Consider the following 23,120-nt stretch of genomic DNA (forward strand, 5'->3'; position numbering starts at 1 on the left):
CAGTAAGAGGTCTCCTGAGGTCTGGATCAGGCAGGATCCTTATAAAATACTACAAGATAATGTATGTGAAGTACTATGAATGCTAGTAAAAACACACCATAGTGGTAGTTTTGTTATTTAACTCAGAGGTGAGGAACCTCAAGTCAAGGGACCAAATGCAACCCCCCATGTCTCTCTATCTGGTACTCAGGATTCTCCCCAGACTACACCTTCTCCTCAGCCACATTCCACCTTCTCCTCAGCCACATTCCTCACCACTCCTATTTTGTATCCTCCTTGGATGCTTTACTGCAGCCTTTCTCAACCCAGGTGTTGTTGAACTACAACTCCCATCACCCCTAGCTAGCAAGGCCAGAGCTCAGGGGTGATGGGAGTTGTAGTCCAACAACAGCTGGGGTCCCACAGGTTGAGGACCGCTGCTTTAGTGTGTCTTTGAACTCTGACAATGTCACTTACTTTCCTGGATGGAGGACAGAGAGGTTGTCTGAGTGCGTGTAGGAACTAGCCTACTGAACAAAGTTTTTCTTTTTTTAAAAAAAGTTGCCCCACCTACTTCTGCCTCTGGCCCCACTTACCACTGTGCCCCTCAGTCTGAAAAAGCCCCCCTACTCCTGATTTAACTCAGTGCACAGGAGATCTGTTTCAAATGTCCAACAACATTTCAAAGCCTCCGTGTTGTGTGAGCACTAAATCTGTGTTCCACCTACACAGCCTCACAGATAGCAAGTTAACTTAAACACCAAGAAAACCTCAATAAGTGCCAAAGATGTTCCATCAATGCAACAGAAGGTGTGTGATGAACTCATGTGCATGTTATATAAGCAAGTCTTTAGTATCACCGAAAACCCCAACTGTGGACCACACTCATCCAAGCAGGCCAATAGACTTTCCCTTAATCTGAGAGCCTGATAAAACACATCAAGATTTAAAGCTGTGGGATATATCCAGCTTCACAAAACCAGCATGCTGAACTCTAATTAATGTATGAAGGGGTTGAGACCATAGAGTCAGCTGTCCTGCCAGACTTGGCCAGGTCAAAGCCCTTATCTTGGGAGGGAAAGTTACCAATCTCTTTTTTATTTCTTTTCCCATCATGTGAACAAATCAGTAAGAATGTCTGGGCTGATTGCTCCAAGCCTTGACCATCAAGTCACCTCTGTATTTCAATACAAATAATTTAGAAACATTTACCAACTTTGAAATGAAATTGTACTGCCTTTTCTTGCTATATGGAAAAGCACATGAATCTGACCTTAGAAGAGTTTAAGTGCTTTCTATGCTTAAGGGGAAGCGGGGAACTTTGGAAGCAACTTAGAAGGGGATATTTTAAATGACTAAAGGCCTATATTTCTGCTTTGCTACATGTTTATTGATTTGAACTCTCTCACACAAAAGCATACTTGTCTCAGAACGGCCTCTAGGCATCCTGGGAATTCTCATTTTATTCTTTAACCAAATTACTACTAGAATACCAACAAAAGCAGAGAGGCTAGTTCAGTTCATCCCAAATGAAATGTTTAAGCAGCAGCATTAAGATGTCTTAGCCTGATGAGTTTTGGAGGGACGGTTGTGAAGGCATCGTTGTTGCTAGATAAACCTACAAAAGAAATGAGATTGAATCATATTAGTCTCTAATGAAAATAATTCCAATTTACTCTGTGTAGGATATTATCCAAAAACATGTTTGTGCGCATGCAGAGCCACAGGCCGCTCAAGCTGCTTGTTTGTTTATTCCCCAGTACAAGGAAAAAGATACATGGGTCTATATATTTTCTCTCATGGGTGGAAAATCTATTTTGACAGAAGGCATTGGGTGAAAAATGGAAGTTGTTTATATTTCATTGGAATAACAGAGAGCAAGAACAAATAAATTTGTATTTGTTAGTAGGAGACATATTGAAATATTATTACATCTCACATTATCTTCCAGCAGACAATGCATTTCACTGCTTCACTCTAAGTAATGTAGAAGTACGATACAAAAATATCTGCATTTCTATTTATCTTAACACATAAGAATTATTTTAGCATTTTAACACTCATGGCTTCCCCCAAAAGAATCCTGGCAACTAAAGTTTGTTAAGGGTACTTAGAGTTGTTAGGAGACCCTGAACAAACTACAGTCTCCAAAATTATTGGGAGGGGGGCATGACCATGATAGTGGTACAGGTGTTCATTTTTTCCCCCAATTTTTTTTATTGGTTTTCACAACGTTATAAACAAACAAACACATAAGACAAACAAACATAAATCATAGCCTTATTGAAGATTATTAACATTGTTAAGTGACTTCCTCGCTTCCCCTTGGTTGAATTTCATTGCATATCCTTTTAACGGTTTTCCAAATCACAGTTCTTATAAAATTTAACTTAAACATTAACATCCTTAGATCTTCACATTATGAAATTAAACATATTAATTCATCACTTAACATAAGGTGTTCATTGTGTTTGTTGTGGATGTGACCATACATTATCTGAAACTAAGTATTATCCTGTGCACAAATATTGTTTGAAGGTGACCCAGAAACTACAACTAATCCAGAATGTGGCAGCTAAACTGGTGACTGGGAGTGGCCACCAAGACCACATAACACCGGTCCTGAAAGACCTACATTGGCTTCCAGTACATTTCCGAGCACAATTCAAAGTGTTGGTGCTGACCTTTAAAGCCCTAAAGGGCCTCGGTCCAGTATACCTGAAGGAATGTCTCCACTCCCATTGTTCTGCCCGGACACTGAGGTCCAGTGCTGAGGGCCTTCTGGCTGTTCCCTCGCTGCGAAGAAGCCAAGTTACAGGGAACCAGACAGAGGGCCTTCTCAGTAGTGGCACCCACCCTGTGGAACTCCCTCCTACCAGATGTCAAAGAGAAAAACAACTACCAGACTTTTAGAAGAAAACTGAAGGCAGCCCTGTTTAGGGAAGCTTTTAATGTTTGACAGACTATTGTATTTTAATATTTTGTTGGAAGCCGCCCAGAGTAGCTGGGGAAAGACAGCCAGATGGACGGGGTATAAATAAATCATCATCATCATCATCATCATCATCATTGTGTTATGAACACTCTCCTTTTTCTTCCTCATTTTTGTAATTTATCTTTGAACAACAAAAGGAGGGAAATGGCCAGCAGAGAGTGGCGAACCACCTCTCACCCTTCCTCAATTCCTGATTGCAGTCTCCAAGCTCTGCTTTTTTCAGTTACATATACAAAGCAACCAGGGGAAATTACACAGAACTTTATGTAGCTTCTGGTTTTGACTCAGATTCTGGATAGAAGCCTCCAGCAACAGCTATTTGATAAGGCCATCTCAAGAGACAACGTAACTCTTCACCCTGTCTGCCCAGCCAACTGCCTCCCCATCTGCCTGTATCTTTAATCTCCTTTCATTAATTTATTAGCTCACAGCACATCAAGAAATGACGGCAAAGGTCATCTCTCTCCTCAGCTGCTTTTGATTGGACACATTTGTCTTTCCAGTGACAGCCCGTCAAATGTCAAACATACTCCTGATGGAATGGAAGTTGGTTTTGACACAACTGGAGCTTTTGGAGAACAGAACAAAATCAATCAGCCATGATATCTTTTCCAGTTAATTTTTTATATATGAACGCTGCTGAGGAAAAAGATTTACTCAAGCTTCTTTTCATTTCTTAACAGCAATCCATTTTGTCAAGCACATATAACCATCAAGCAGTGGGCCACCTTTATCACATTCACCATCAAGCCTGTCTTCAAGAAATAATCGTTAACATAGCACCTAGCTTGCTTGTTTGCTCCCAGCATATATCTCCTACCTTTCCTTTTTCAACGGAAAAATTCAAGGAGTTTGTCCTCTCCCTTCAAACAGAATCCAATAAATTCTGTTTTAGATGCGTCTATTCAGTAGCCCCACCCATTTATTGAATTACCTCCTTAATTTATTCCAAAGGGTTAATTGGTAGGGAAAAAGTAACATTATGTCATCTGCATATACTGTATTACAATACTGATTTCTTCTGCCCACCTTTATTCCTCTTATCTTCTGGTCATCTCTCATTGCTAAAGCCAGACTTTCTTTAAAAGCTGTAAATGGTGGTAGTACAATGGCAGGTGGAGGGGAGACTTGCCATCTTGTCCTTCTCCCGAGGCACTAAAATGTTGGAACTGAAAATCCACTTTGGAGGTTGCATTGTTTTTTTCATTCTTCTCCCTGCCTCCCCACTGCCACCCCCATCACATCATCCTGTTTAGATTTTGGAAGCATCTTTCCAGATTAGATTTGTTCTCCCAAGGATGGATAATTCCACACACACACACACACTTCAACCTTTATTTCCCCAGGTGCTATTATCACTTTGCACAGTTACAGCTCCTACCTTCTCTCTGGACAATTTGATTGGCAGAACATCAGCCCCAAATGAAACAACCTTTAGTGAAACATTTAATGAGCCCCACCAAGACCCTAATTTAAGATGAATACTTTTTGAAGAGCGGCACAGCTAAGAGACAAAAGAACATCTTTGCTGCTCTCTCTCCCTCTCGCTCTCTCTTTCGTGTGTGTGTGTGTGTGTGTGTTAAAAAATGAGGAAGTGGGGGGGGGATCACAGTGGCCTCTTTCTGTCAGCGCTCCTGAGCTCCCACACTTAATTTTTCCCCCACCGCTACACCTGCTTTCATCTCTGCAAAACACTATTGCTGAATGTGTCTCACTCTTGATCATCCCCAGGTGACAATCCTGTTCCTTCATGCTCCTTTCACTTTTTGACCCAGTGCTTGCTTCCATTTTCCTCTAACAAACTCAGCATCATTTGTTCCACAAACAAACAAACAAAAACCAACACTGAGTATACAAGACACAGAAAGACCATATAAGAAAAGAAGGGCTCCACAGCTTTCATTACATGCATGTCTACAGCAATAAGAAGTTATTAAGACAGTGATGGGCATCCTCCAGCACATGGGACTAATTACTTACTTACTTACTTACTTACTTACTTACTTACTAGATTTCTACCCTGCCTTTCCTCCCAAAAGAGTCCAGGCCAGCAAACATCAAAATTTTAAAGCAGTACAATTAAAATAAAAGCATGTTATTACATGCCACTCCAATCTCTGAGCAGTGTGTGATTCCAGGGGTTCCAGGTGCTTACCCAGGGTTTGTGTTTCCTTTGGAATGGGGGACAGTAGGGACTGTGGCGTCTTTATGATATTTGGTTTATTTACTGATATGTACAACCTGAGCCTACGATGGAGGGGTTCACAGCATCAATACCCCAAGAGGGTCTTGCTTCACCCATAGCCACAGCCTTGGATGTGAGCAGAAATCAGGCATGTCTTCCCCTGACAGGCATGGAAAGATCAGCTTAGCCTCTTCACATGCCTGGGAGAACAGCTTTGGTCATATCCTAGCTGACCTCTTGTTATATTTTACCTTATGAGACTCCATGACATGGACTACAGGTGGGAAGTTGGAAGCAATAAATCTCTGAACAGCAGAATACTCAAGTAGTAGGTTTGCATATACTATAAAGCAGGTATAGGGGGATTTGTAACCCTCCAAAAATTGCTGGACTACAATTACCCTCATCCCTGACCATTGGCTATGCTGGCTGCTGCTGCTGGGAACTGGAGTCCAGCAACACCTGAAGGACCACAGGTTCCCTGTTAAGTTGTGGGTTGACATAGCCGACGACCAGCGATTTCTCCAAATAGCTCTTTATTTCGTAAGCTGGAATAGAACTGACTGCAAACAGCTCAGCCGGCCTGCTTTTATAGGCAGCCGGCTGTCAACATTGTAACAACAACAGCCCAGAGTTCCCGCCTAAAATAACTGACGCGGACCTGAGGGAAAACTATCTACAGACCTGAGTGAAAACTATATACAGTATCCCCCTGCTGGCCCAGGGTGAAACTTCACTACATAACACCCCTCCCCACCGAGATAAGGCGTTAGTTACAATCGTAATGGTTTCCTTATATACAGCACTACGTGTAATGGTTCAATTAGGCACAAAAGCATATTGGTTACATTTCCCATACTTAGACCAACAGTGATACATGTCCAACAACATAGTCCTTTAAATAAGTTGGGCGCTTGGAAACTCTGCCAGACCGCCGGGGACTGGTAGCCAAGTCCGGAGAGCCACACAGTTCTTGCTGAGGCTGTGGTGTGACCCTAGGTGGCGTTGGAACCAAATCCCCTGGATCTGCTGCTGTGGGTGGAGCCTCCGCAAGTGGAGTGGTCTGAGTCTGTGGTAAGTCTGGCAGACCCTCTGAAGCGGCTTGGTTCGGCTCCACGCTGGCAGTTTGTGAGGGAGGTGTAGGTGGGGCCTCGCCATCTGTACGTGTCTCTTCTGGAGCCGCAAGCGCAGTTGGGGGCACCTCGGTAGTGTCCAAGTCCCCAACCCTGCGCCTAAGCTGGTCTATGTGCCGTCGCCACAAGCGTCCGTCTTCGAGTGCCACCTGGTACGAGCGAGGTCCAGTGACTCCCACTACTGTGGCTGGCACCCAAGGAATGTCCCCCACATAGTTCCAGGCAAAGACCTGGTTTCCTGGGACAAATGACCGTGGCGCGTTGGCACAGCCTGGGGGTTCAGCCACGGCAAAGTCCGGGTGTAGCCGGTCGAGCGGTGACCTGAGGCGGCGGCCCATAAGCAGTTTAGCAGGACTCCTCCCTGTGGCTGCATGAGGGGTGATGTGTTGCACGAACAAGTATTCGGCGACCCGCTCATGCCAGTCTCCCCGGTCCAGGCGCGCCAGTGCCTCTTTTGCCGAGCGCACCATTCTTTCCGCTTGCCCGTTGCTGGATGGATGAAAGGGTGCCGTTAGGGCATGGCGGATGCCCAGTCCCAAAAGATACCGCTCAAAAGTGCCTGACGTGAACTGTGGTCCATTGTCAGAGACAAGGACATCAGGACACCCATGCGTTGCAAACAGGCCTCGCAGCACCCGGATGACAGCTTCGGTAGTGGTGGAGGGCATCAGGGCGACCTCCAGCCATTTGGAATAGGCATCCACCACTACCATAAAGGTCCGGCCGTGAAAGGGGCCAGCCAGATCAATGTGCACCCTCGACCAGGGTGTCTTTGGCGTCTCCCAGGTGTGTCCCTTAGCTGCCGGTGGTGCAGGCCTCGACTCTTGGCACGCTTGACAGGCGGACACCCAGGCAGTGATGGCATCGTCCATATTAGGCCACCAGACGTAACACCGAGCCAACGCCTTCATTTTGACAATTCCCGGGTGGCCAACGTGCAGAGCCTCCAGGACGCGCTGACGGAGTCCCTGGGGAATCACGACGCGGTCTCCCCACAGCAGACAGCCGGGATGAGATGAGAGTTCATGTTGTCTGGTTGCGAAGGGCTGGAACTCTGATGCAAAAGGCCCTTGTGGCCACCCCCTCCACACCCAGTTGAGCACCCGGCTGATGGTGCGATCCTGGGCAGACGCGGAGGCCACAGTGGCAGCTGATACAGGCGCTGCCGGAAGATCCTCAATCAGAAGGAGCGATGGAGCCGGGTCTTCCACAAATGCTGGAAGAGGGCAACGGCTGAGGGCGTCGGCATGGCCCATCGATTTCCCCGGGCGATGGATGAGCCGGTAGTGGTAGGCAGCCAGGAAAACAGTCCATCGCAGCATGCGTGGCGAGAGGACCGGTGGAGTTGGACGATCACCGGCGAGGAGGCCCAGGAGTGGCTTGTGGTCAGTGATGAGGTCAAAAGTCCTGCCATAGAGGTATTCATGGAACCTCTTCACTCCAGCCACAAGTGCCAATGCCTCCTTGTCGAGCTGGCTGTAATTCCGTTCCGTCGGAGATAGTGTCCTGGAAAAGTAGGCGAGTGGTGCTTCTCTTCCATCTGGAAAACGGTGACTAAGGACAGCACCGATGCCAAAAGGTGAGGCGTCGCAGGCAAGGACCAGCGGCCTGGATTCACTGTACTGTACCAGCACACTGTCTGATGAAAGGAGAGCCTTGACCGCGTTGAAGGCCGCCGTCTCCCGATGACCCCAGGCCCAAGGCGTCTTTGTACTAAGGAGTCGGTGAAGAGGCTCAGCCACTGTGGCTTTGTGGGGCAGGAACATGTTATAAAAGTTCAGCAGCCCCAGGAATGCCTGCAACTCCGTCTTGTTCTTTGGGGTGGGGGCCTGCTGGATAGCGCGGATCTTGGATGTGGTCGGGTGAAGGCCAGAGGCATCGATAAGATAGCCCAGGAACTCTACCTGTGGAACGGCGATCTGGCACTTCTCCCTCTTTACCTTGAGCCCAGCCTCTTGGAACCTGGTTAGCACGGCACGGAGGCGCTCGAACAGCTGCTGGTGTGAGTCTGCAGACACCAAGACGTCATCAAAATATGGTACCACGCCCGGAAGCCCTTGCAGGAGACGCTCCATAAGGCTTTGGAAGATGCCAGGAGCCACACTCACCCCGAACTGCAACCGGCGGCAACGGAATGCCCCCCGGTGGGTGACGATCGTCTGGGCTTCAGCAGTGGCATCATCGACTGGCAGTTGTTGATAGGCTTGGGCAAGGTCCAGCTTAGCGAAGACCTTACCCTCACCCAGGGAATGCAGCAGGTGTTGGACAACAGGAACCGGATAAGCGTACTGCTGAAGTGCCTTGTTGATCGTGCACTTGTAGTCAGCGCAGATTCTCAGCGACCCATCTGGCTTGACAGGCGTGACGATGGGGGTTTCCCACTTGGCGTGGTCAACCGGCTCCAAAACTCCTTGGGCGATCAGTTTGTCCAGTTGTTTGTCCACCTTAGCCTTGAGAGCAAAGGGAACCTGGCGTGGCTTTAGCTTGATGGGGGCGACTTGTGGATCAAGGCTAAAGGAGATGGGCGTACCTGTATATTGCCCCAAGGTGCCGTCAAAAACCTCGGCAAAGTCTTTGACCAGACCCTCAGTCTCTGCGTTAGAGATGCAGTTGATGCCGGTGACTTCCAGGCCGAGGGCATCAAACCAGTCTAGCCCTAGGAGGCTTGGCCGCTGACCTTCGACCACCACCAACCAGAGCAGGCCCGAAAAATCCTTGAAGGCAATCCGGAACCGGCCAACGCCTACCACGGGAATGTCGTTTCCCTGGTAGTCTCTCAGGTGTACGCGGTGAGAGTCAAGTTGCCTTTTGGACACTCTGGGTACCAGTCTTTTGATGGTGCTCCACGACACGATGGACAGGGCAGACCCGGTGTCGATCTCCATGTCACATGGAGCTCCTTCAATGAGCACCGTGACGTTCAGCTTGCGTCGTGTAGGTGAGTCGGTTTGGCCAATCGTGGTTCCAGATGGGCAGCGGCAGTTGGTGAGAGCGAAACAACTTTCCTTGGCAGACTGGAGTGAAGGCTTGGACTTGCGAGTCGATGAAGGGGGGGTGTCAGACGGAGCCGATCGGCAGACCTTAGCGATGTGGCCCCTTCTGGAACACTTCCTACAGATGGCGTCTTTGAATCGACACTTGGCACGGGAATGGTTGCCTCCGCAGCCGGCACATTCCGGTTGGCCCTTGGACTTCTGTTGGAACTTCCTGTGCTCCCGCTTTGTCTGGTGCACGTCATCGCCTTCACTGGAGGATGCCTCATCACTGCTGGCCTCTTCATGATGCACCGGAACTGATGCTCCCTAGCAAGACGCTGGCTGCTGGACTTGCGGATCTCCTGGGTGGAGCGTTCAGCAGCTTCTGAGGCCACAGCCTCCTCAATGGCTTTCTGCAGCGTGAGGTCTGGCTTGGCGAGGAGACGCCGTTGCAGATGGATGTCCCGGACCCCGCAGACGATTCGATCCATCAGGGCATCGTCTAAGTCTCGGAACTCACAGTGCATTGCAGCCTGTCGCAGGGCGGTGGTGTACTTGTTGATTGACTCCCCCTCTGCCTGGTTCCGGTGGTAGAACGCATGGCGGGCAGCAATCTTGGACGGCTTTGGTGCGTAGTGGTTGCGGAGCTTCTCTTGGATCGTGTCCCATGGTGTTGCCTGGACTGCTTCGGGCGCAACCAATGCTCGGGCCGTCTCAAACACCTCAGGCCCACAGAGGCTGAGGAATAGGCCCCGCTTACGATCCTTTGATACTGCTGTCAGCTCGTTGGCTTGGAGGTAGCAGTCGAACCGAGCGAGGTAGGAATCCCATGATTCAGAGGCTGGCGCAAACGGCGGGGGAGGCACAAGTGAAGCCATGATTCCGTTGCTGGCGTGAAGGGCGATGGATGGAACACAGTGCTCTAGCCAGAACAGTCAGCTCTGAATTGGTTCTGTCCAGTGATTTCGCTCAGTGATTTCGCTCTGTGATTCAGCTCAGTGATTCAGCTCAGTTCAGAGGCTGGCCGCATCTGGCTGTGCTCTGATGTCCATCAATCCCATCCTCGTCGCCAGTGTTAAGTTGTGGGTTGACATAGCCGACGACCAGCGATTTCTCCAAATAGCTCTTTATTTCATAAGCTGGAATAGAACTGACTGAAAACAGCTCAGCCGGCCTGCTTTTATAGGCAGCCGGCTGTCAACATTGTAACAACAACAGCCCAGAGTTCCCGCCTAAAATAACTGACGCTGACCTGAGGGAAAACTATCTACAGACCTGAGTGAAAACTATATACAGTATCCCCCTGCTGGCCCAGGGTGAAACTTCACTACATAACATTCCCCACTCCTACTATAAGTGTCTGTTTAACAAGGGCAATTTCCTGTAACACGTTGCCATTTAAATCATTATCCCTATGCTACCTTCAGGGCATGTTTAAATTTTCATTCATGTGCGTGGTGCAAGTATGCTGTTCTTCAAGCAATGCTGTCTTCTACCCCCCCCCCCCATCTCTAGAAGTAGATGTTCAATGAAAAGATGGACAGTATGAACTTAATGGGTGGAATAAGAGGTCTCCCAGACCTCATTACGGAACCAGTGATATCTTTCATTCATGTTAGAAAATGTCAATGCAAATATTTTCCTGGTTGTCGCTGGTTTGTTTTTGTTTTTCTTACAATTTTATTTTATTTTTGCAAGCGCTGCCAACAGTGTAAGCAAATATGAAATCATTACTTGTCAGCAAGCTTGTAATTTTACTGCTATGGACATTGCAATAAAAATTGCAGCAACCCCCACCAATGACATCCCTGACTTTCCCATTTTGGGATCCAGGAAGCCTTTGTGGATCTTTGCTAGCACACAATATTAAATAAATAAATAAAACAAGTTGCCAATTGGCTTTTGTAATAGCATAAGCTCAATGTCTATGGCTCAGTTATCTTCTGGATAACATGCTGCAAACAGAAACGCCTTTAGAAGGTTTTTCTTAAATGCCATGTTCAACCACAGGAAAACTGGGCTTCATTTAACTAGAAGAACTTTCTATTAGAGAGTGACAGAGACAGCCATGTTTTTTTGTTCACCACCCCATTGGGGAAGGGGCATAAGGCCATTAGAGATACGTTCTTCCATGCAGCAAAATAAAACAAATGGTTGTGGGTATCACAAACTGTTCACACTAAACTTTATAATGGTTGCATTTATACTTCCAGGCAGTGCTTTTTTCTGGGGCGACACAGGGGTACGCATACCCCTAAACATTTTGTGAATCTTTGTACTTTTGTCCATTTACTGTATTTATTTTTCTTGAGTAAAAAACCAAAAAATAACACTGCTTCCAGGGAGAAGAGTTTGTGGGGTTTTCTGTGTCAGGTGCCAAAAGAACTGGGCTGCCCTCGGGTGCTATGCACCTTGATTTGGGAATGGGTGCTATTCTCAGGCTACCCCTGGCTGTTGCTTAGTGACAGAGCACACACTTGACAAACAGAAACCCCCAGCTCCCATCTCTGGCATTTCCAGTTTTGAAACAGATCAGGTGGTAGAGAGAAAGGTCTAAGACCCCAAAAGAGCCACTGTCTGTCAGACTAAACAATACTAGGCTAGATGGGCAAATAGCCTGCCTGGTAAGGCAGCTTCCTAAGTTCCCATTTACACAACAAAAGGGATCTGAGTCTTTACACAGAAATATAAACTGAGTCAGACTCTGTGATGATGATCTCAGGCCCTTCTTCAAGTGCCTCCTCTACTTGAGGTCCAAAGGGTGGCAACACAAGAACAGGCCTTCTCTGTTAGGGCTCCCCATAGTGGTGCCAGGCAAAAACATTCCTCTTCAACCAGGCCTCTGACTGATTAATATTCTAAAGCCTTTCAAATGTGTTTGTGGGAGGGAGGGTTATTGTTTTGTTGTTCCTATTTCAATATTTATTTGTGCTTTTATCTTGTGTTTTTATCTTGTGAACCATCCTGAGATCTTTTGGTGAAGGGTGGAATAATAATAATGATAATAATGCAGGAGGTAGCCTTATCTGAGTCAGTCCATAGCTCCATCTAACTCAGTATTGCATACACTGACTGACAGCAGCTTTCCAGGATTTCAGACAGGAGACATTCTCAGCTCTAACTAGAGGACAAGGGATTGAACATGGGGCATTCTGTATGCAAAGCAGATGCCCTATGCCTGAGCTGCAGCAGGACAAAAGACTCAGCTTCTACATTTTGAAATGTATTGATGAAGAACCTGATAGATCCAAAACACCTTGGATTATAAACATTTTGACATTAAACTGTTTCTTCTGCAAGAAGAGGGCAAGCCACCCCACCCACTTTGAGACTGAGGCTCTGGGGAAAGGAAGAGTCAAAAGTTAGACCATGCCAGGAGCACAGGGAGGTGAGGAACACACTGCCTACTGCCACCCAACTGCCATCTGCCCTGACTCAGCACTAAACCGCGGGTTTTCCTGGGAGAAAGCGGCAGGTGAAACAGAAGTGTGGATGAGCCCTAGGACACAAAACTTAGGTTAAAGCACAAACCTTACAAAGATAAACTTTACAGAGAAAGAATACATCAGCTGATTTAGAGATGAATTGGTCAGATATATGGACAAGTATATGTGCCCACTTGCTCCCATCACCAGCTCTGTGGTGACTTTTTCAGAAGTGTCAAAATTCTTCAAGGTGCAGGGGTAGCCAAAACAGCTGTGAAACTTTACAAGATCAGTGACTTCAGAATATAGAGTGTCTGTTTGGGATGGGGATAGAAAACTAGGAGGGAGGTAGAATGGAATGGAGTAACAAGGACAGAGGCACTTTACACTGCAACATTTTGTTGTAGGATCATCAAAATCATCTCTTCTTTCAGCTTCCATCCAGACATACAGGTGCTCCTCCTGAAACACAGAGGGTAAAACCTAAACCTCCCCTGTTTTCATTTCAAAATTGATGCAAACCCAAACTTACCCTGGAAACAGCACTTACTCGCTTGTGCATCTGCCTGCAGAGATTATGGGCACTTCAAGCATTGTAATTGTTCCTTTCCTTTCATTAGCCTCCAGTTTGCCCTAAACATTTTAAGAGGAAGAAAGATTCTAATAATTTGCTTGAGCAAATTAATTCCTCAAAGAGCTTCGCTTGCCAGTAAGCCTAAGTGTTTTGGCTCATGCCAGGAACAGTGTTTAGGAAGGGACAAATTCAGCATTCGGCTGACTTCTCTTTCTCTCTCTCTCTCTGTATATATATTTAAAAGTCCCTGAAGAGGAACATCATAATATTTAGAGCTGGGAAGCACAAGTGCTCCCACCTGCCATGATAATATCAACAGTAAATTGCTCCCTGGGTCATAAACTGGGGCAATGGCTTAATAACAATGTTATGTACCTGCTATGAAAGAGATGCTTTTCATTTATGTGGAACATAGCAATCGGGATGGACTGGTAGGAATGCCAAGAAGTGCCTCTACAGCAGCTTCTGCTGAATTTCAAAAAATATATTTTTTATTTTTTTATTATAAAATTATGCATGGCATGGAGAATGTTGTTTACCTCTGTAGGGAGAGAGAGACGGGAAATGTATCCTTGTTTATTCTCCTTGATCTCTCAGCAACTTCCTATACCATCAAGCATGGTACTCTTCTGGAGCTGTCTGAGTTGGGGGTGGGCAGCACCTCTTTGCAGTGGTCCCAGTCTTACTTGGATGTTAGTTTTCAGAGGGTGGTGCTTTCAGGCCCGTGGAGCCTTCTGTGTTGTTTACCATGTACATGAAACAAATGAGTGAGGTCATTTTGACTTTTGATGTTGTCCGCAATAGGGTGATGACTCACAACTCTATTCATAGCTGTCAACGTTTCCCTTTTTTTAAGGGAAATTCCCTTATTCCGAATAGGATTCCTCGCAAGAAAAGGGAAAAATTGACAGCTATCACTCTATTTCTTTGCATTTGCAGGTGATGCAGTAGATTTGCTGGACTGATGTCTTACATTATAGACAAGATGAGAGCCAACGAACTGAAGCTCAGACCAGTTACAACTGAGGCACTGTGAGTAAGTGGTTTCCTAGACTGGATGGATGGGAGGCTGCTTGCTTTTAAAAGGGTTACACTCTCTTTGAAGTATCAGATACATAGCTTGATGGTAGTTCTGGAAGCATCACTGTCACTTGAGGCTCAGGTGATCCTGGTGGCATACAATACCTTCCATTAGCTTCAGCTGCTGGCACCTCTTTGCCCCTATCTGGGCAGGTATAACATAACCTCTGTTGCCTACACTGTGGTAACCTCTAGGTTAGATTACTGCAATATGTTATATGTGGGGCTGCCTTTGGAGATGGTTTGGAAACTTCAGCTAATGCAGAATTCAGCTGCCAAGTTTGAGCATATAATGCCAATTCTGGCCTGACTGCACTAGCTGCCAATTACAGGCAATGACCTTTTTAGGCACATCCAATTGATGTGCAGACATGCATGTGCACATTCCACCGCCCCTGGATGTGGCTGGGAAAGGGGGTGTAATGGAGGCCGGGCAGGGTGCGTGGGGGCAGAGCAGGCTTACATGCACTTTGCCAACATGTGCAGGGGGCAGGAATGCAATCCCCACACAAAATGGTCCTAGCCTGCAGTTTCTGAGTCCAATTCAATATGCTGGTTTTGACCTATAAAGTGAAAAAATACAGTACCACTGTGTGATGGGATGCGGGTGGCGCTGTGGGTTAAACCACAGAGCCTAGGGCTTGCTGATCAGAAGGTTGGCAGTTTGAATCCCCGCGATGGGCTGAGCTCCTGTTGCTCGGTTCCAGCTCGAAAGCAGTTCAAAAGCATGTCAAAGTGCAAGTAGATAAATAGGTACCGCTCTGAAGGGAAGGTAAACGGCATTTTCATTCGCTGCTCTGGTTCGCCAGAAGCAGCTTAGTCATGCTAGCTACATGATCCGGAAGCTGTACACTGGCTCCCTCGGCTGATAAAGTGAGATGAGCGCCGCAACCCCAGAGTCGTCCATGACTGGATCTAATGGTCAGGGGTCCCTTTACCTTTATATGGTCTAATGTAAGCAAAGATATATTTCAATGCAACTGTGTTAAACAGTTTAAAGATAAAACAAATAAAAACTGTGTTACCAAAAAATACAATTAAAATGGGACTATCCTCTTGTGAGAACTTTAACAGAGAAGAGGAACTTCGCCACTGTGTGTGTTACAACCAAGTTTGTATTGGCGAAGAAATATTCCAATAAATATGCCTTCTTACATCCCTTTTATTATCCCACAGAAGAAAATCATGTTGCAGCCAGCTATTCACACTGATTAATTTAAGCTCTCAAGTATCCCATAATACCAAAGCATTAGTCTGTACTGCCATCAAGGTCAAGCCAGTTGCTCTGTTTTTTTTTTTAATCAGAAAATTTCTGTTAGGTGGGACAGAACACTGAAGCTTTATTTGTTTTTCTCTTTAAAAAAGCAAGATTCATGGCCAGCAGGTAATCAGTGTTGCAATAAAGGAAAAGGAGAACAATAGCTAAGCTATGTTGGATCCCCTCTGACATCTGCCTTCGGTACTCTCAAAATGAATTGAGCATAATCCAGTGATAAATTCTCCAGTACCAGCTGCACTGAGTAAGGAGCTGAGTAAGACCATGAAAGTTACTTCTTTTCCTTTGCCTCTTTGCTTTCTTGAAATCAACGTTCAACTCTATGTGTGTCGAGAGAAAACCCCAATGTCTTTTTAGAAGTCTGTGTTTACTATTTTTCTTGGAGCAGACTGAAGTTTTTGCTGTTTTGATATTGCTGTAGGTTTGGGAGTGGGTCTGCGATGGTCCTTAAGGGTGCCTTCCAATCCTGTGATTCTTAACTATTATTCTGGTGAGTGCATAAAAAGAGCCCAAGGGCCTGCCTGGTGTTTTTACATGAGTAGAATGTGGGGCCTGCCTGGTGTTTTTACATCAGTAGAATGTGTGCTTCAAAAAAAAAATGCATCTCTGGGTTATTTGTGGGGCATAGGAATTCGTTCATTTCCCCCCCCCCCAAAAAAAATATATAGTCCGGCCCACCACATGGTCTGAGGGATGGTGGACCGGCCCACAGCTGAAAAAGGTTGCTGACCCCTGCCCTAGGACCATACTTTGATATATATATCTTTACTGTACAGTGGTACCTCGGGTTACAGATGCTTCAGGTTACAGACGCTTCAGGTTACAGACTCCGCTAACCCAGAAATAGTACCTCGGGTTAAGAACTTTGCTTCAGGATAAGAACACAAATCACGCAGCGGCAGCGGGAGGCCCCATTAGCTGAAGTGGTACCTCAGGTTAAGAATAGTTTCAGGTTAAGAACGGACCTCCAGAACCAATTAAGTTCTTAAACCGTATATGGAAAGTTCTTAACCTGTATATGGAAAGTTGTGGGACTTTATTCTGGGTACAGACGGATACGATTACATACATACACACACACACACACACACACACACACACACACGCACGCACACACACACACACACACACACACACACACACACACCTCCTGTATGTGTGTGCTGCAGGTTTAAGTTTCTTTTTCTGGGAGCAATCAGATTTTGCCACATGCTTTAGTAACCTCTTGAGAGGATTACTGGAACATGTTTGTGGGTGGGTTGGGGCTGCCCCAAAGAACATTTAGATGCTTCAGTTAGCCTAGAATCGTTACATTCAGACTTTATAAAGTATAAAATTCAAAGCCTTTCACATTGTCTCTGGGCTCTCTGGGGCATCAGATAGCGTTCTCTTTCCCAGCCCTAACAATGCAATCCAAGAGCAGGAAGGGAGATATCAGCAGCCTTGAAGAAGCCCTAAGCTTTGCAGAAGTACAAATAATGTTTAGGGAGTAAAGAAAAAACATAAAGGGGAAATGAAATTGTTTGCTGGGAACTGAGCAAGATCAGTAACCGCAGAATGTCGGGTGACTGTTGGGAAAAAGATGAACAACTAGGAAAGGTGGACTAGGATAGAGCTGGGTGTCACCAGCCAATTTAGATCCTTAGACCCATGCAGACGGGCATGCTGTCATGGACTTCAGTTCACTTTTCCATGAGATCTGGGTAAAAATTGGATCCAGTCAATAATCTGAGCCTTGAAAAGCACGTGGTGCACCAGCACTTACACACAAGAAGACCTTGCACTCATGCACACATGGCTAGCTGAAACTACTCTGCACAGTAACATTTTGCTGCAATTCTGAATTGTTGTCTCTGTCTTACAGATAAGCTGGTGCCTAACCATGACAATGTTCTAGCGGCATGCTGGAATGTAAACAGCTAAATAGGGCTTCAGGGCAACAGAGAAAAACAGCCACAGACTGTAAAAAGCTGAGTGCCCTCTCTTGCTATTCACCCCTGGGGTATACGAACTTGGGGTGTCCAAGGACTGTAATGAGGTCAATACTGTGAGGGGTTTGTCCCTCTCATAGGCACCAACTCTATGGGGCTGAGGACAGCTCAGCCCCACCCCCCAAGTATGCAGGGATGGCCTGGTCTGAGTCCGTCACCCACAGTCATGAGGAGCCGGGTCCCACTGGGCCTCCCTGTGGCAGTAGTGGAGGGCCCTGCCAGGCCTCCTCATTGGCACCAGAAGGCCCCAACTGGCCTACCTGCAGTGACAGAGGGCCTTGTCAGGCCTTGCAGCCTCCTGCCAAAGCACATAGATTTGAAAATAAGGGGCCAGCAGCCTTGAAAATAAGGGACCAGCAGCCAAAATAAGGGATTTTAGTCAACCAGCTGAAATGCAAAGTTAAAAGGGACCAGATCATTTTGGAGAGCAGCGCCGGTTTTTAGCCCTTCGTTTCCAGAGGTTGCTGCTCAAGACACCAGCCAATGAAACACTGCAATTAAATAACTACAAGTAGCAACCACTTTTCGCGCAAAACGAAGTCCACGTTACGAAGATGCTGCTGCAGTTCTGTATCTTTTCTCTCGTGCTCCATCTGCAGCTCTCAATTCCATCAGGTGGGGCGGGAGGAAGGGGGGGGAATAGCGCCTGAAGTAAACCCGCAGATCAGACCATCTATGCTAGACTACCACTACAAATCTATGGGAGAAGCGCTTGCGGTCCTTCCCTTGTAGCCCTTGGAACACCTGCCCATTCCTCTTCCTCCGCCTCCGCCTCCTCCTCTTCCTCCTCTCTCTGAACTGCTTTCTCTATGGTTGCCCTCACTCTCCTCTCAAGGTTCCTCAGCAATTCATAGGCCATGCCAGGCTGCCCATCTCATCCGGGTCCTTCAGCGGCACAGCCGCAGTACGGCCTAGCGGGAGCGGCGGCGATGGGCAGAGGGGAGGCACCAGGCAGAGACACTCAGTTCAGCGGCCGCGAGGAGAATGGCGGCGGAAGGGCCCGAGGCTCCCGCCAGTCCCTGCGGGAAGGGACTCCGGGGGGCCGAGGCTGGTGAGAGGAGGCCGGAGGGGGGCAGGGTGGGCAGCCAAGCAACACAGTTGGAGCCTCCTTCCTCCCTGGCTGGCAGGGAGGGAGGGAGAGGAACTGCTTCCTTTGAAACCTGGGAAATTTAAGGGACATCATCAATAGGGGACAGCAGCGGGACACGGTGCCGGGATAAGGGAGTTTCCTGCCAAATAAGGGACAGTTGACAGCTATGCCAAAGCATGTGACATCATATGCATTTGTTGCAAGTGTGACGTCACACACAAGTGACAAGCCCCCACAATGCCTCGTCGGAACTCATTGTACCTGGTCCCTCTCATTGCCACACAAAAGATTTAGGGAAGGAGCAAACACACTTGGTGCAAGCGTATGAATGACATTTTAAGATGGCATCAGCAAGATCAAAATGCATATATATATAATATTTATTTGCATTTATACCCCACCTTTTCCTCCAAGGAGCTCAAGGTGGCATACATGCTTCTCTGTCTCCTCATTTAGCACAGCTACCCTGTGAAGAAGATTAGGCTGAGAGAGGATACATGGGCATAGCCAAGAGGGAGGCAGGGGGGCAGCTGCCCCCCATATCAAGTAAATCAATACAAATACTTAATTAACTGAGGTTCTGCCCCCACCCCAACATAAAGCCTGTCCCCACCAACATAAATCCTGGCTATGTGCATGAGAGCCAGTGAAGACTACCAGTGGACTTCATGGCTGAGGTGGAATTCAAACCTTGGTATACTCTCTAGTCCTAGTCCAACACTCTAACCACTATACCAGATGTTTTATTAGGGATGAGTACAGGGACATGACAAATCTTTAGGCTCTGGTTTAAATGTAATTCCCTCCCCCTCCCCCCCCATCTTTCTCCCACCAATCAGAAAATGGAGGTTGGCTAAGGATGACTATTTTATTTTATTTTAGGTTGTGCACCAAATCCAGCTGAGTTCTGAGCCAAACTGGGCCTATTCAGAAGGACTTGGGTGTTGCATGAGTCCAGTACAGACAGATGCAGATGGCTACAGATCAGCTTGGATGGCCAAAAGCAGGGACCTGCAAACTTTTTCAGCAGGGGGCCGGTCCACTGTCCCTCAGACCTTGTGGGAGGCTGGACTATATTTTTTTGGGGGGGGATGAACAAATTCCTATGCCCCACAAATAACCCAGAGATGCATTTTTTTAAAAAGCACACATTCTACTCATGTAAAAACACCAGGCAGGCCCCACAAATAACCCAGAGATGCATTTTAAATAAAAGGACACATTCGATTCATGTAAAAACACACTGATTCCCGGACCGTCCGCGGGCCGGATTGAGAAGGCGATTGGGCCGGATCTGGCACCTGGGCCTTAGGTTGCCTACCCATGGCCAAGAGCAATTCGTTGCTATCGTGGTGTAAAGGCAGGCATCAGGTGGGAAAACCCCACAAAGAGACTGAGAGCTACCATAATCACCGGGAGAAGGTAGCCCCCTACTGCCTGACACTTCTTCCTGCATGGTGCAAAGGAGCAGGAGCAGAAACTCCACTGCTCAGCAGAGTGGCCAATCCTGTCTGGCGCAGGGGGCTCCTTTGCAAACAAATTATCAGACAATATGCTTGCAAGGGCTCAGCTGGCAGAATTGACAACCCGCCCATGCCTGCTTTCAGCTGGGGATGAGGAGGAGAACAACATCTTTCTCCAGCTTCCAGGTGTATGTTTAATGACATTTTTAAAACAAACAAACACCCAGGTCACGAAACATACGCTCCATCTCCCAAACTACTTTGGAACTGGTCCCTCAGATTGAAACCACTGAACAGATGGGGGTGCTGTGCACAGCCAAAATTTATATATTACCTTCTTATGAAGCAGCTTGTGAAGTATTTACAGGATGAATAGTGATGAGAGAGAGAAAATAGCAGGTATCATGGTTCAGCATTTAGGGGTGGAGTTAATTTTAAGAGGTTTGCAAACAAGTGTTGGCCAGTTTTCTGAACAACAGTGCCCTCTTTTGGTTTGCATTTAAAGTAACACATGGTTTAAAGCAGTGCTTTTTTCTAAAAAAATAATAATGTTTAGGGCTACTCTCATTTTTCTACTCATATTGAAACTAAAACTCTGAGATATTGGAGCAGGAATTGGAGGAGGCTCAGGGACTTATTATGTCGTCTGTCAGAACAGCCCATTAATTGAGAGACCCTCCTTGCCCTGGTAAGTTGATAATGAGGAGATAATGCAGCTTCCAAGTGTTTGTGAAAGGTTAACATAACAGAAGTTTGGGAAAGAGGGAGGAAATATCAGGCAGAGGCTGGTGCTTATTTACTTCACACTAGCAGTTTAAATGTCACACCTTCTTTGCAAGATCGTTTGCATTTCTGGTTAAGAGCTCAAACAGGGCTGGGTAATCTCAGTCCTAGGGCCCGAAAGTGGCCCTCCAGGCATCTTGTGTGGCCCTCAGAATTCTCTCCAGGCCACACCCTCGGTGTTTTCTGTCTGGCTGGAATGTGCCTTTTGTTTGTCTGGATGGAGTACAGAGAAGTGTCTGTGCCTGTGCATAGAAACTAGACAAACTGTACAAAGATTAAAATTTGCATATGTTGCTCCTCTCATTTCTGGTTCTGGCCCCACCCACCACAAGCATATGGCCCTCAGAAGGTTGCCCAAAAAGGAATGTGGCCCTTGGGCTGAAAGGGGCATTTAGGCTGGATCAAGCTCTCCCCCCCCCCCAAAGCACAGTGTTTTTCAAGCCGGACAGGTACGCACCTCTAAGATCAACGAAGCATACCTGCTCACAAATTGGAAGTCATGCGACACAGCTGACCAGGGATGTGAACCTGGATCCCACAGGCCCAATTCCAACATGCTTACTACTCTACAGTGCTTTTTGCCAGTTCTGTATACATTCAGGCAGCTGCTGTGGATCTGGCCAGGGGACAGAGAGCCGAGGAGTTGTCAGAGGGTGTCACATGCTGATGGCAGGCCTGGCAGGGATCTCAACCAGGAGCAACAAATTGCACTTCTTAGCTGTGTAAATTACATATAGAGTGCACAGTGTTTCCGTTTGCTCTGGCTTCTGTCATGGTGTCCCGTTGTGCCAGAAACAGTTTAGTCATGCTGGCCACATGACCTGGAAAGCTGTCTGTGGCCTGAAGTGAGATGAGCACCGCACCCCATAGTCACCTTTGACGGATTTAACCGTCCAGAGATCCTTTTCCTATTTTATTATTACATATATAATGTTTTATCAGCACCTACTGGTTAAAGCTGCAAATTACACTGTGCTGGCAAAAGTGCTGCTGCTTTTTCCCTTAAAAAAAAAAAAAATCATTCCTGTAAAAATGTTTGCAAGATACAGTGGTACCTCGGGATGCGAATGGGATCCGTTCCGGAGCCCCGTTCGCATGCTGAACAAAACGTAAGACACAACAAGCGTATTTATCCTGAGGTATGACTGTACAGAAATGAACAGTGTCTTGCCTGTTTGATATTGTATGGTCAACAACTTAAGAAAGAAAATACTGCAGGCAGAGAAATGCAGAGAGGTTTTTTAATTTTAAAACATGCTGCAAATAATGAGAGCATCATTCTACAGAAGCACAGTGGACTGGTCAATAATAAATCCTGGAATAAGATTAAATCCAGATAAAACCATACTTTTTAGGCAGCTACAGACCTGAGTTTGTCTTTTAGCATAAGTCATGAATGACCACCATGTAACTGCATAGTTCATAGGTTTGGCTTTACCCCTGGAAACTCATAATGAATGGGGGAGCTGTTTTCAGATAGTACAATGAAGAAGACTTTCTTAAACCGGGAAAAAGGCTAGGTTAGCCCTCCATCCCTGGGCAGAGCCAGTCCAACCATGAGGCAAGGTGAGGTGGCTGCCTCAGGCAGCAGGATCCAGAGGGCCAGCAGTTCCTGATGCAGATCTTTATTCCTTCCTTGTTCCTGAGGTAGTTTGTCACTCCTTCCCTGGCAGTGTGAGGGTCACCGTTTTGTGCTTCTCCTCAGGTACAAAAATGTCTTGGGGCAGTCTGTGCAATGGTTAGTCAATCAGTGATAAGAAAATAAATTACAAGGGATTTTGCACATAATAGCAGCAATGGTGAAGATGGACAGCAAACAAGGCTGAGAATCTGAATAAACTGGTGCACTCACTATATCCTTGATTCCCTGTAAAACATGGTCCCAAAATTTATATGTATGTGCATCCACACCAGCACAGGGGAGAGCTGCCAAAGGATGTCACTTGCTGGCAGCAGGCCTGCCAAGGCTTGTTGGGAGCGATAAATTGAAAGAAACTGTATTTCTTGGCTGTGTAAGTAGCATAAATGATACTTGATCTCCACTTAGCGGTTAAAAGTGTGTATTACACTGCCCTGGTGTAAAGAAGAACAAATGTTTTACAGTACACCAGAGATTCAACCAATGTGGTTAACCATATATTATTATTAATTTTTTTATAAATATTTTATTA

The 23,120-nt window shown here is 46.6% G+C and overlaps 1 long non-coding RNA gene across 1 annotated transcript; it reads right to left on the reverse strand.

Annotated features, from left to right (window-relative positions):
* Positions 1-1,157: 1,157 nt before the first annotated feature.
* On the reverse strand, positions 1,158-21,792 carry LOC310836862. The gene is made up of 3 exons (XR_014560276.1): positions 21,429-21,792; positions 13,225-13,325; positions 1,158-1,597 (listed from the first exon to the last, which is right to left on the reverse strand). It is a non-coding gene; the product is annotated as an uncharacterized lncRNA (long non-coding RNA).
* Between the last annotated feature and the right edge of the window lie 1,328 nt (positions 21,793-23,120).

This window comes from Podarcis gaigeae, assembly GCF_964106915.1.
Source record: "Podarcis gaigeae genome assembly, chromosome: Z".
Classification (NCBI taxonomy): domain Eukaryota; kingdom Metazoa; phylum Chordata; class Lepidosauria; order Squamata; family Lacertidae; genus Podarcis; species Podarcis gaigeae.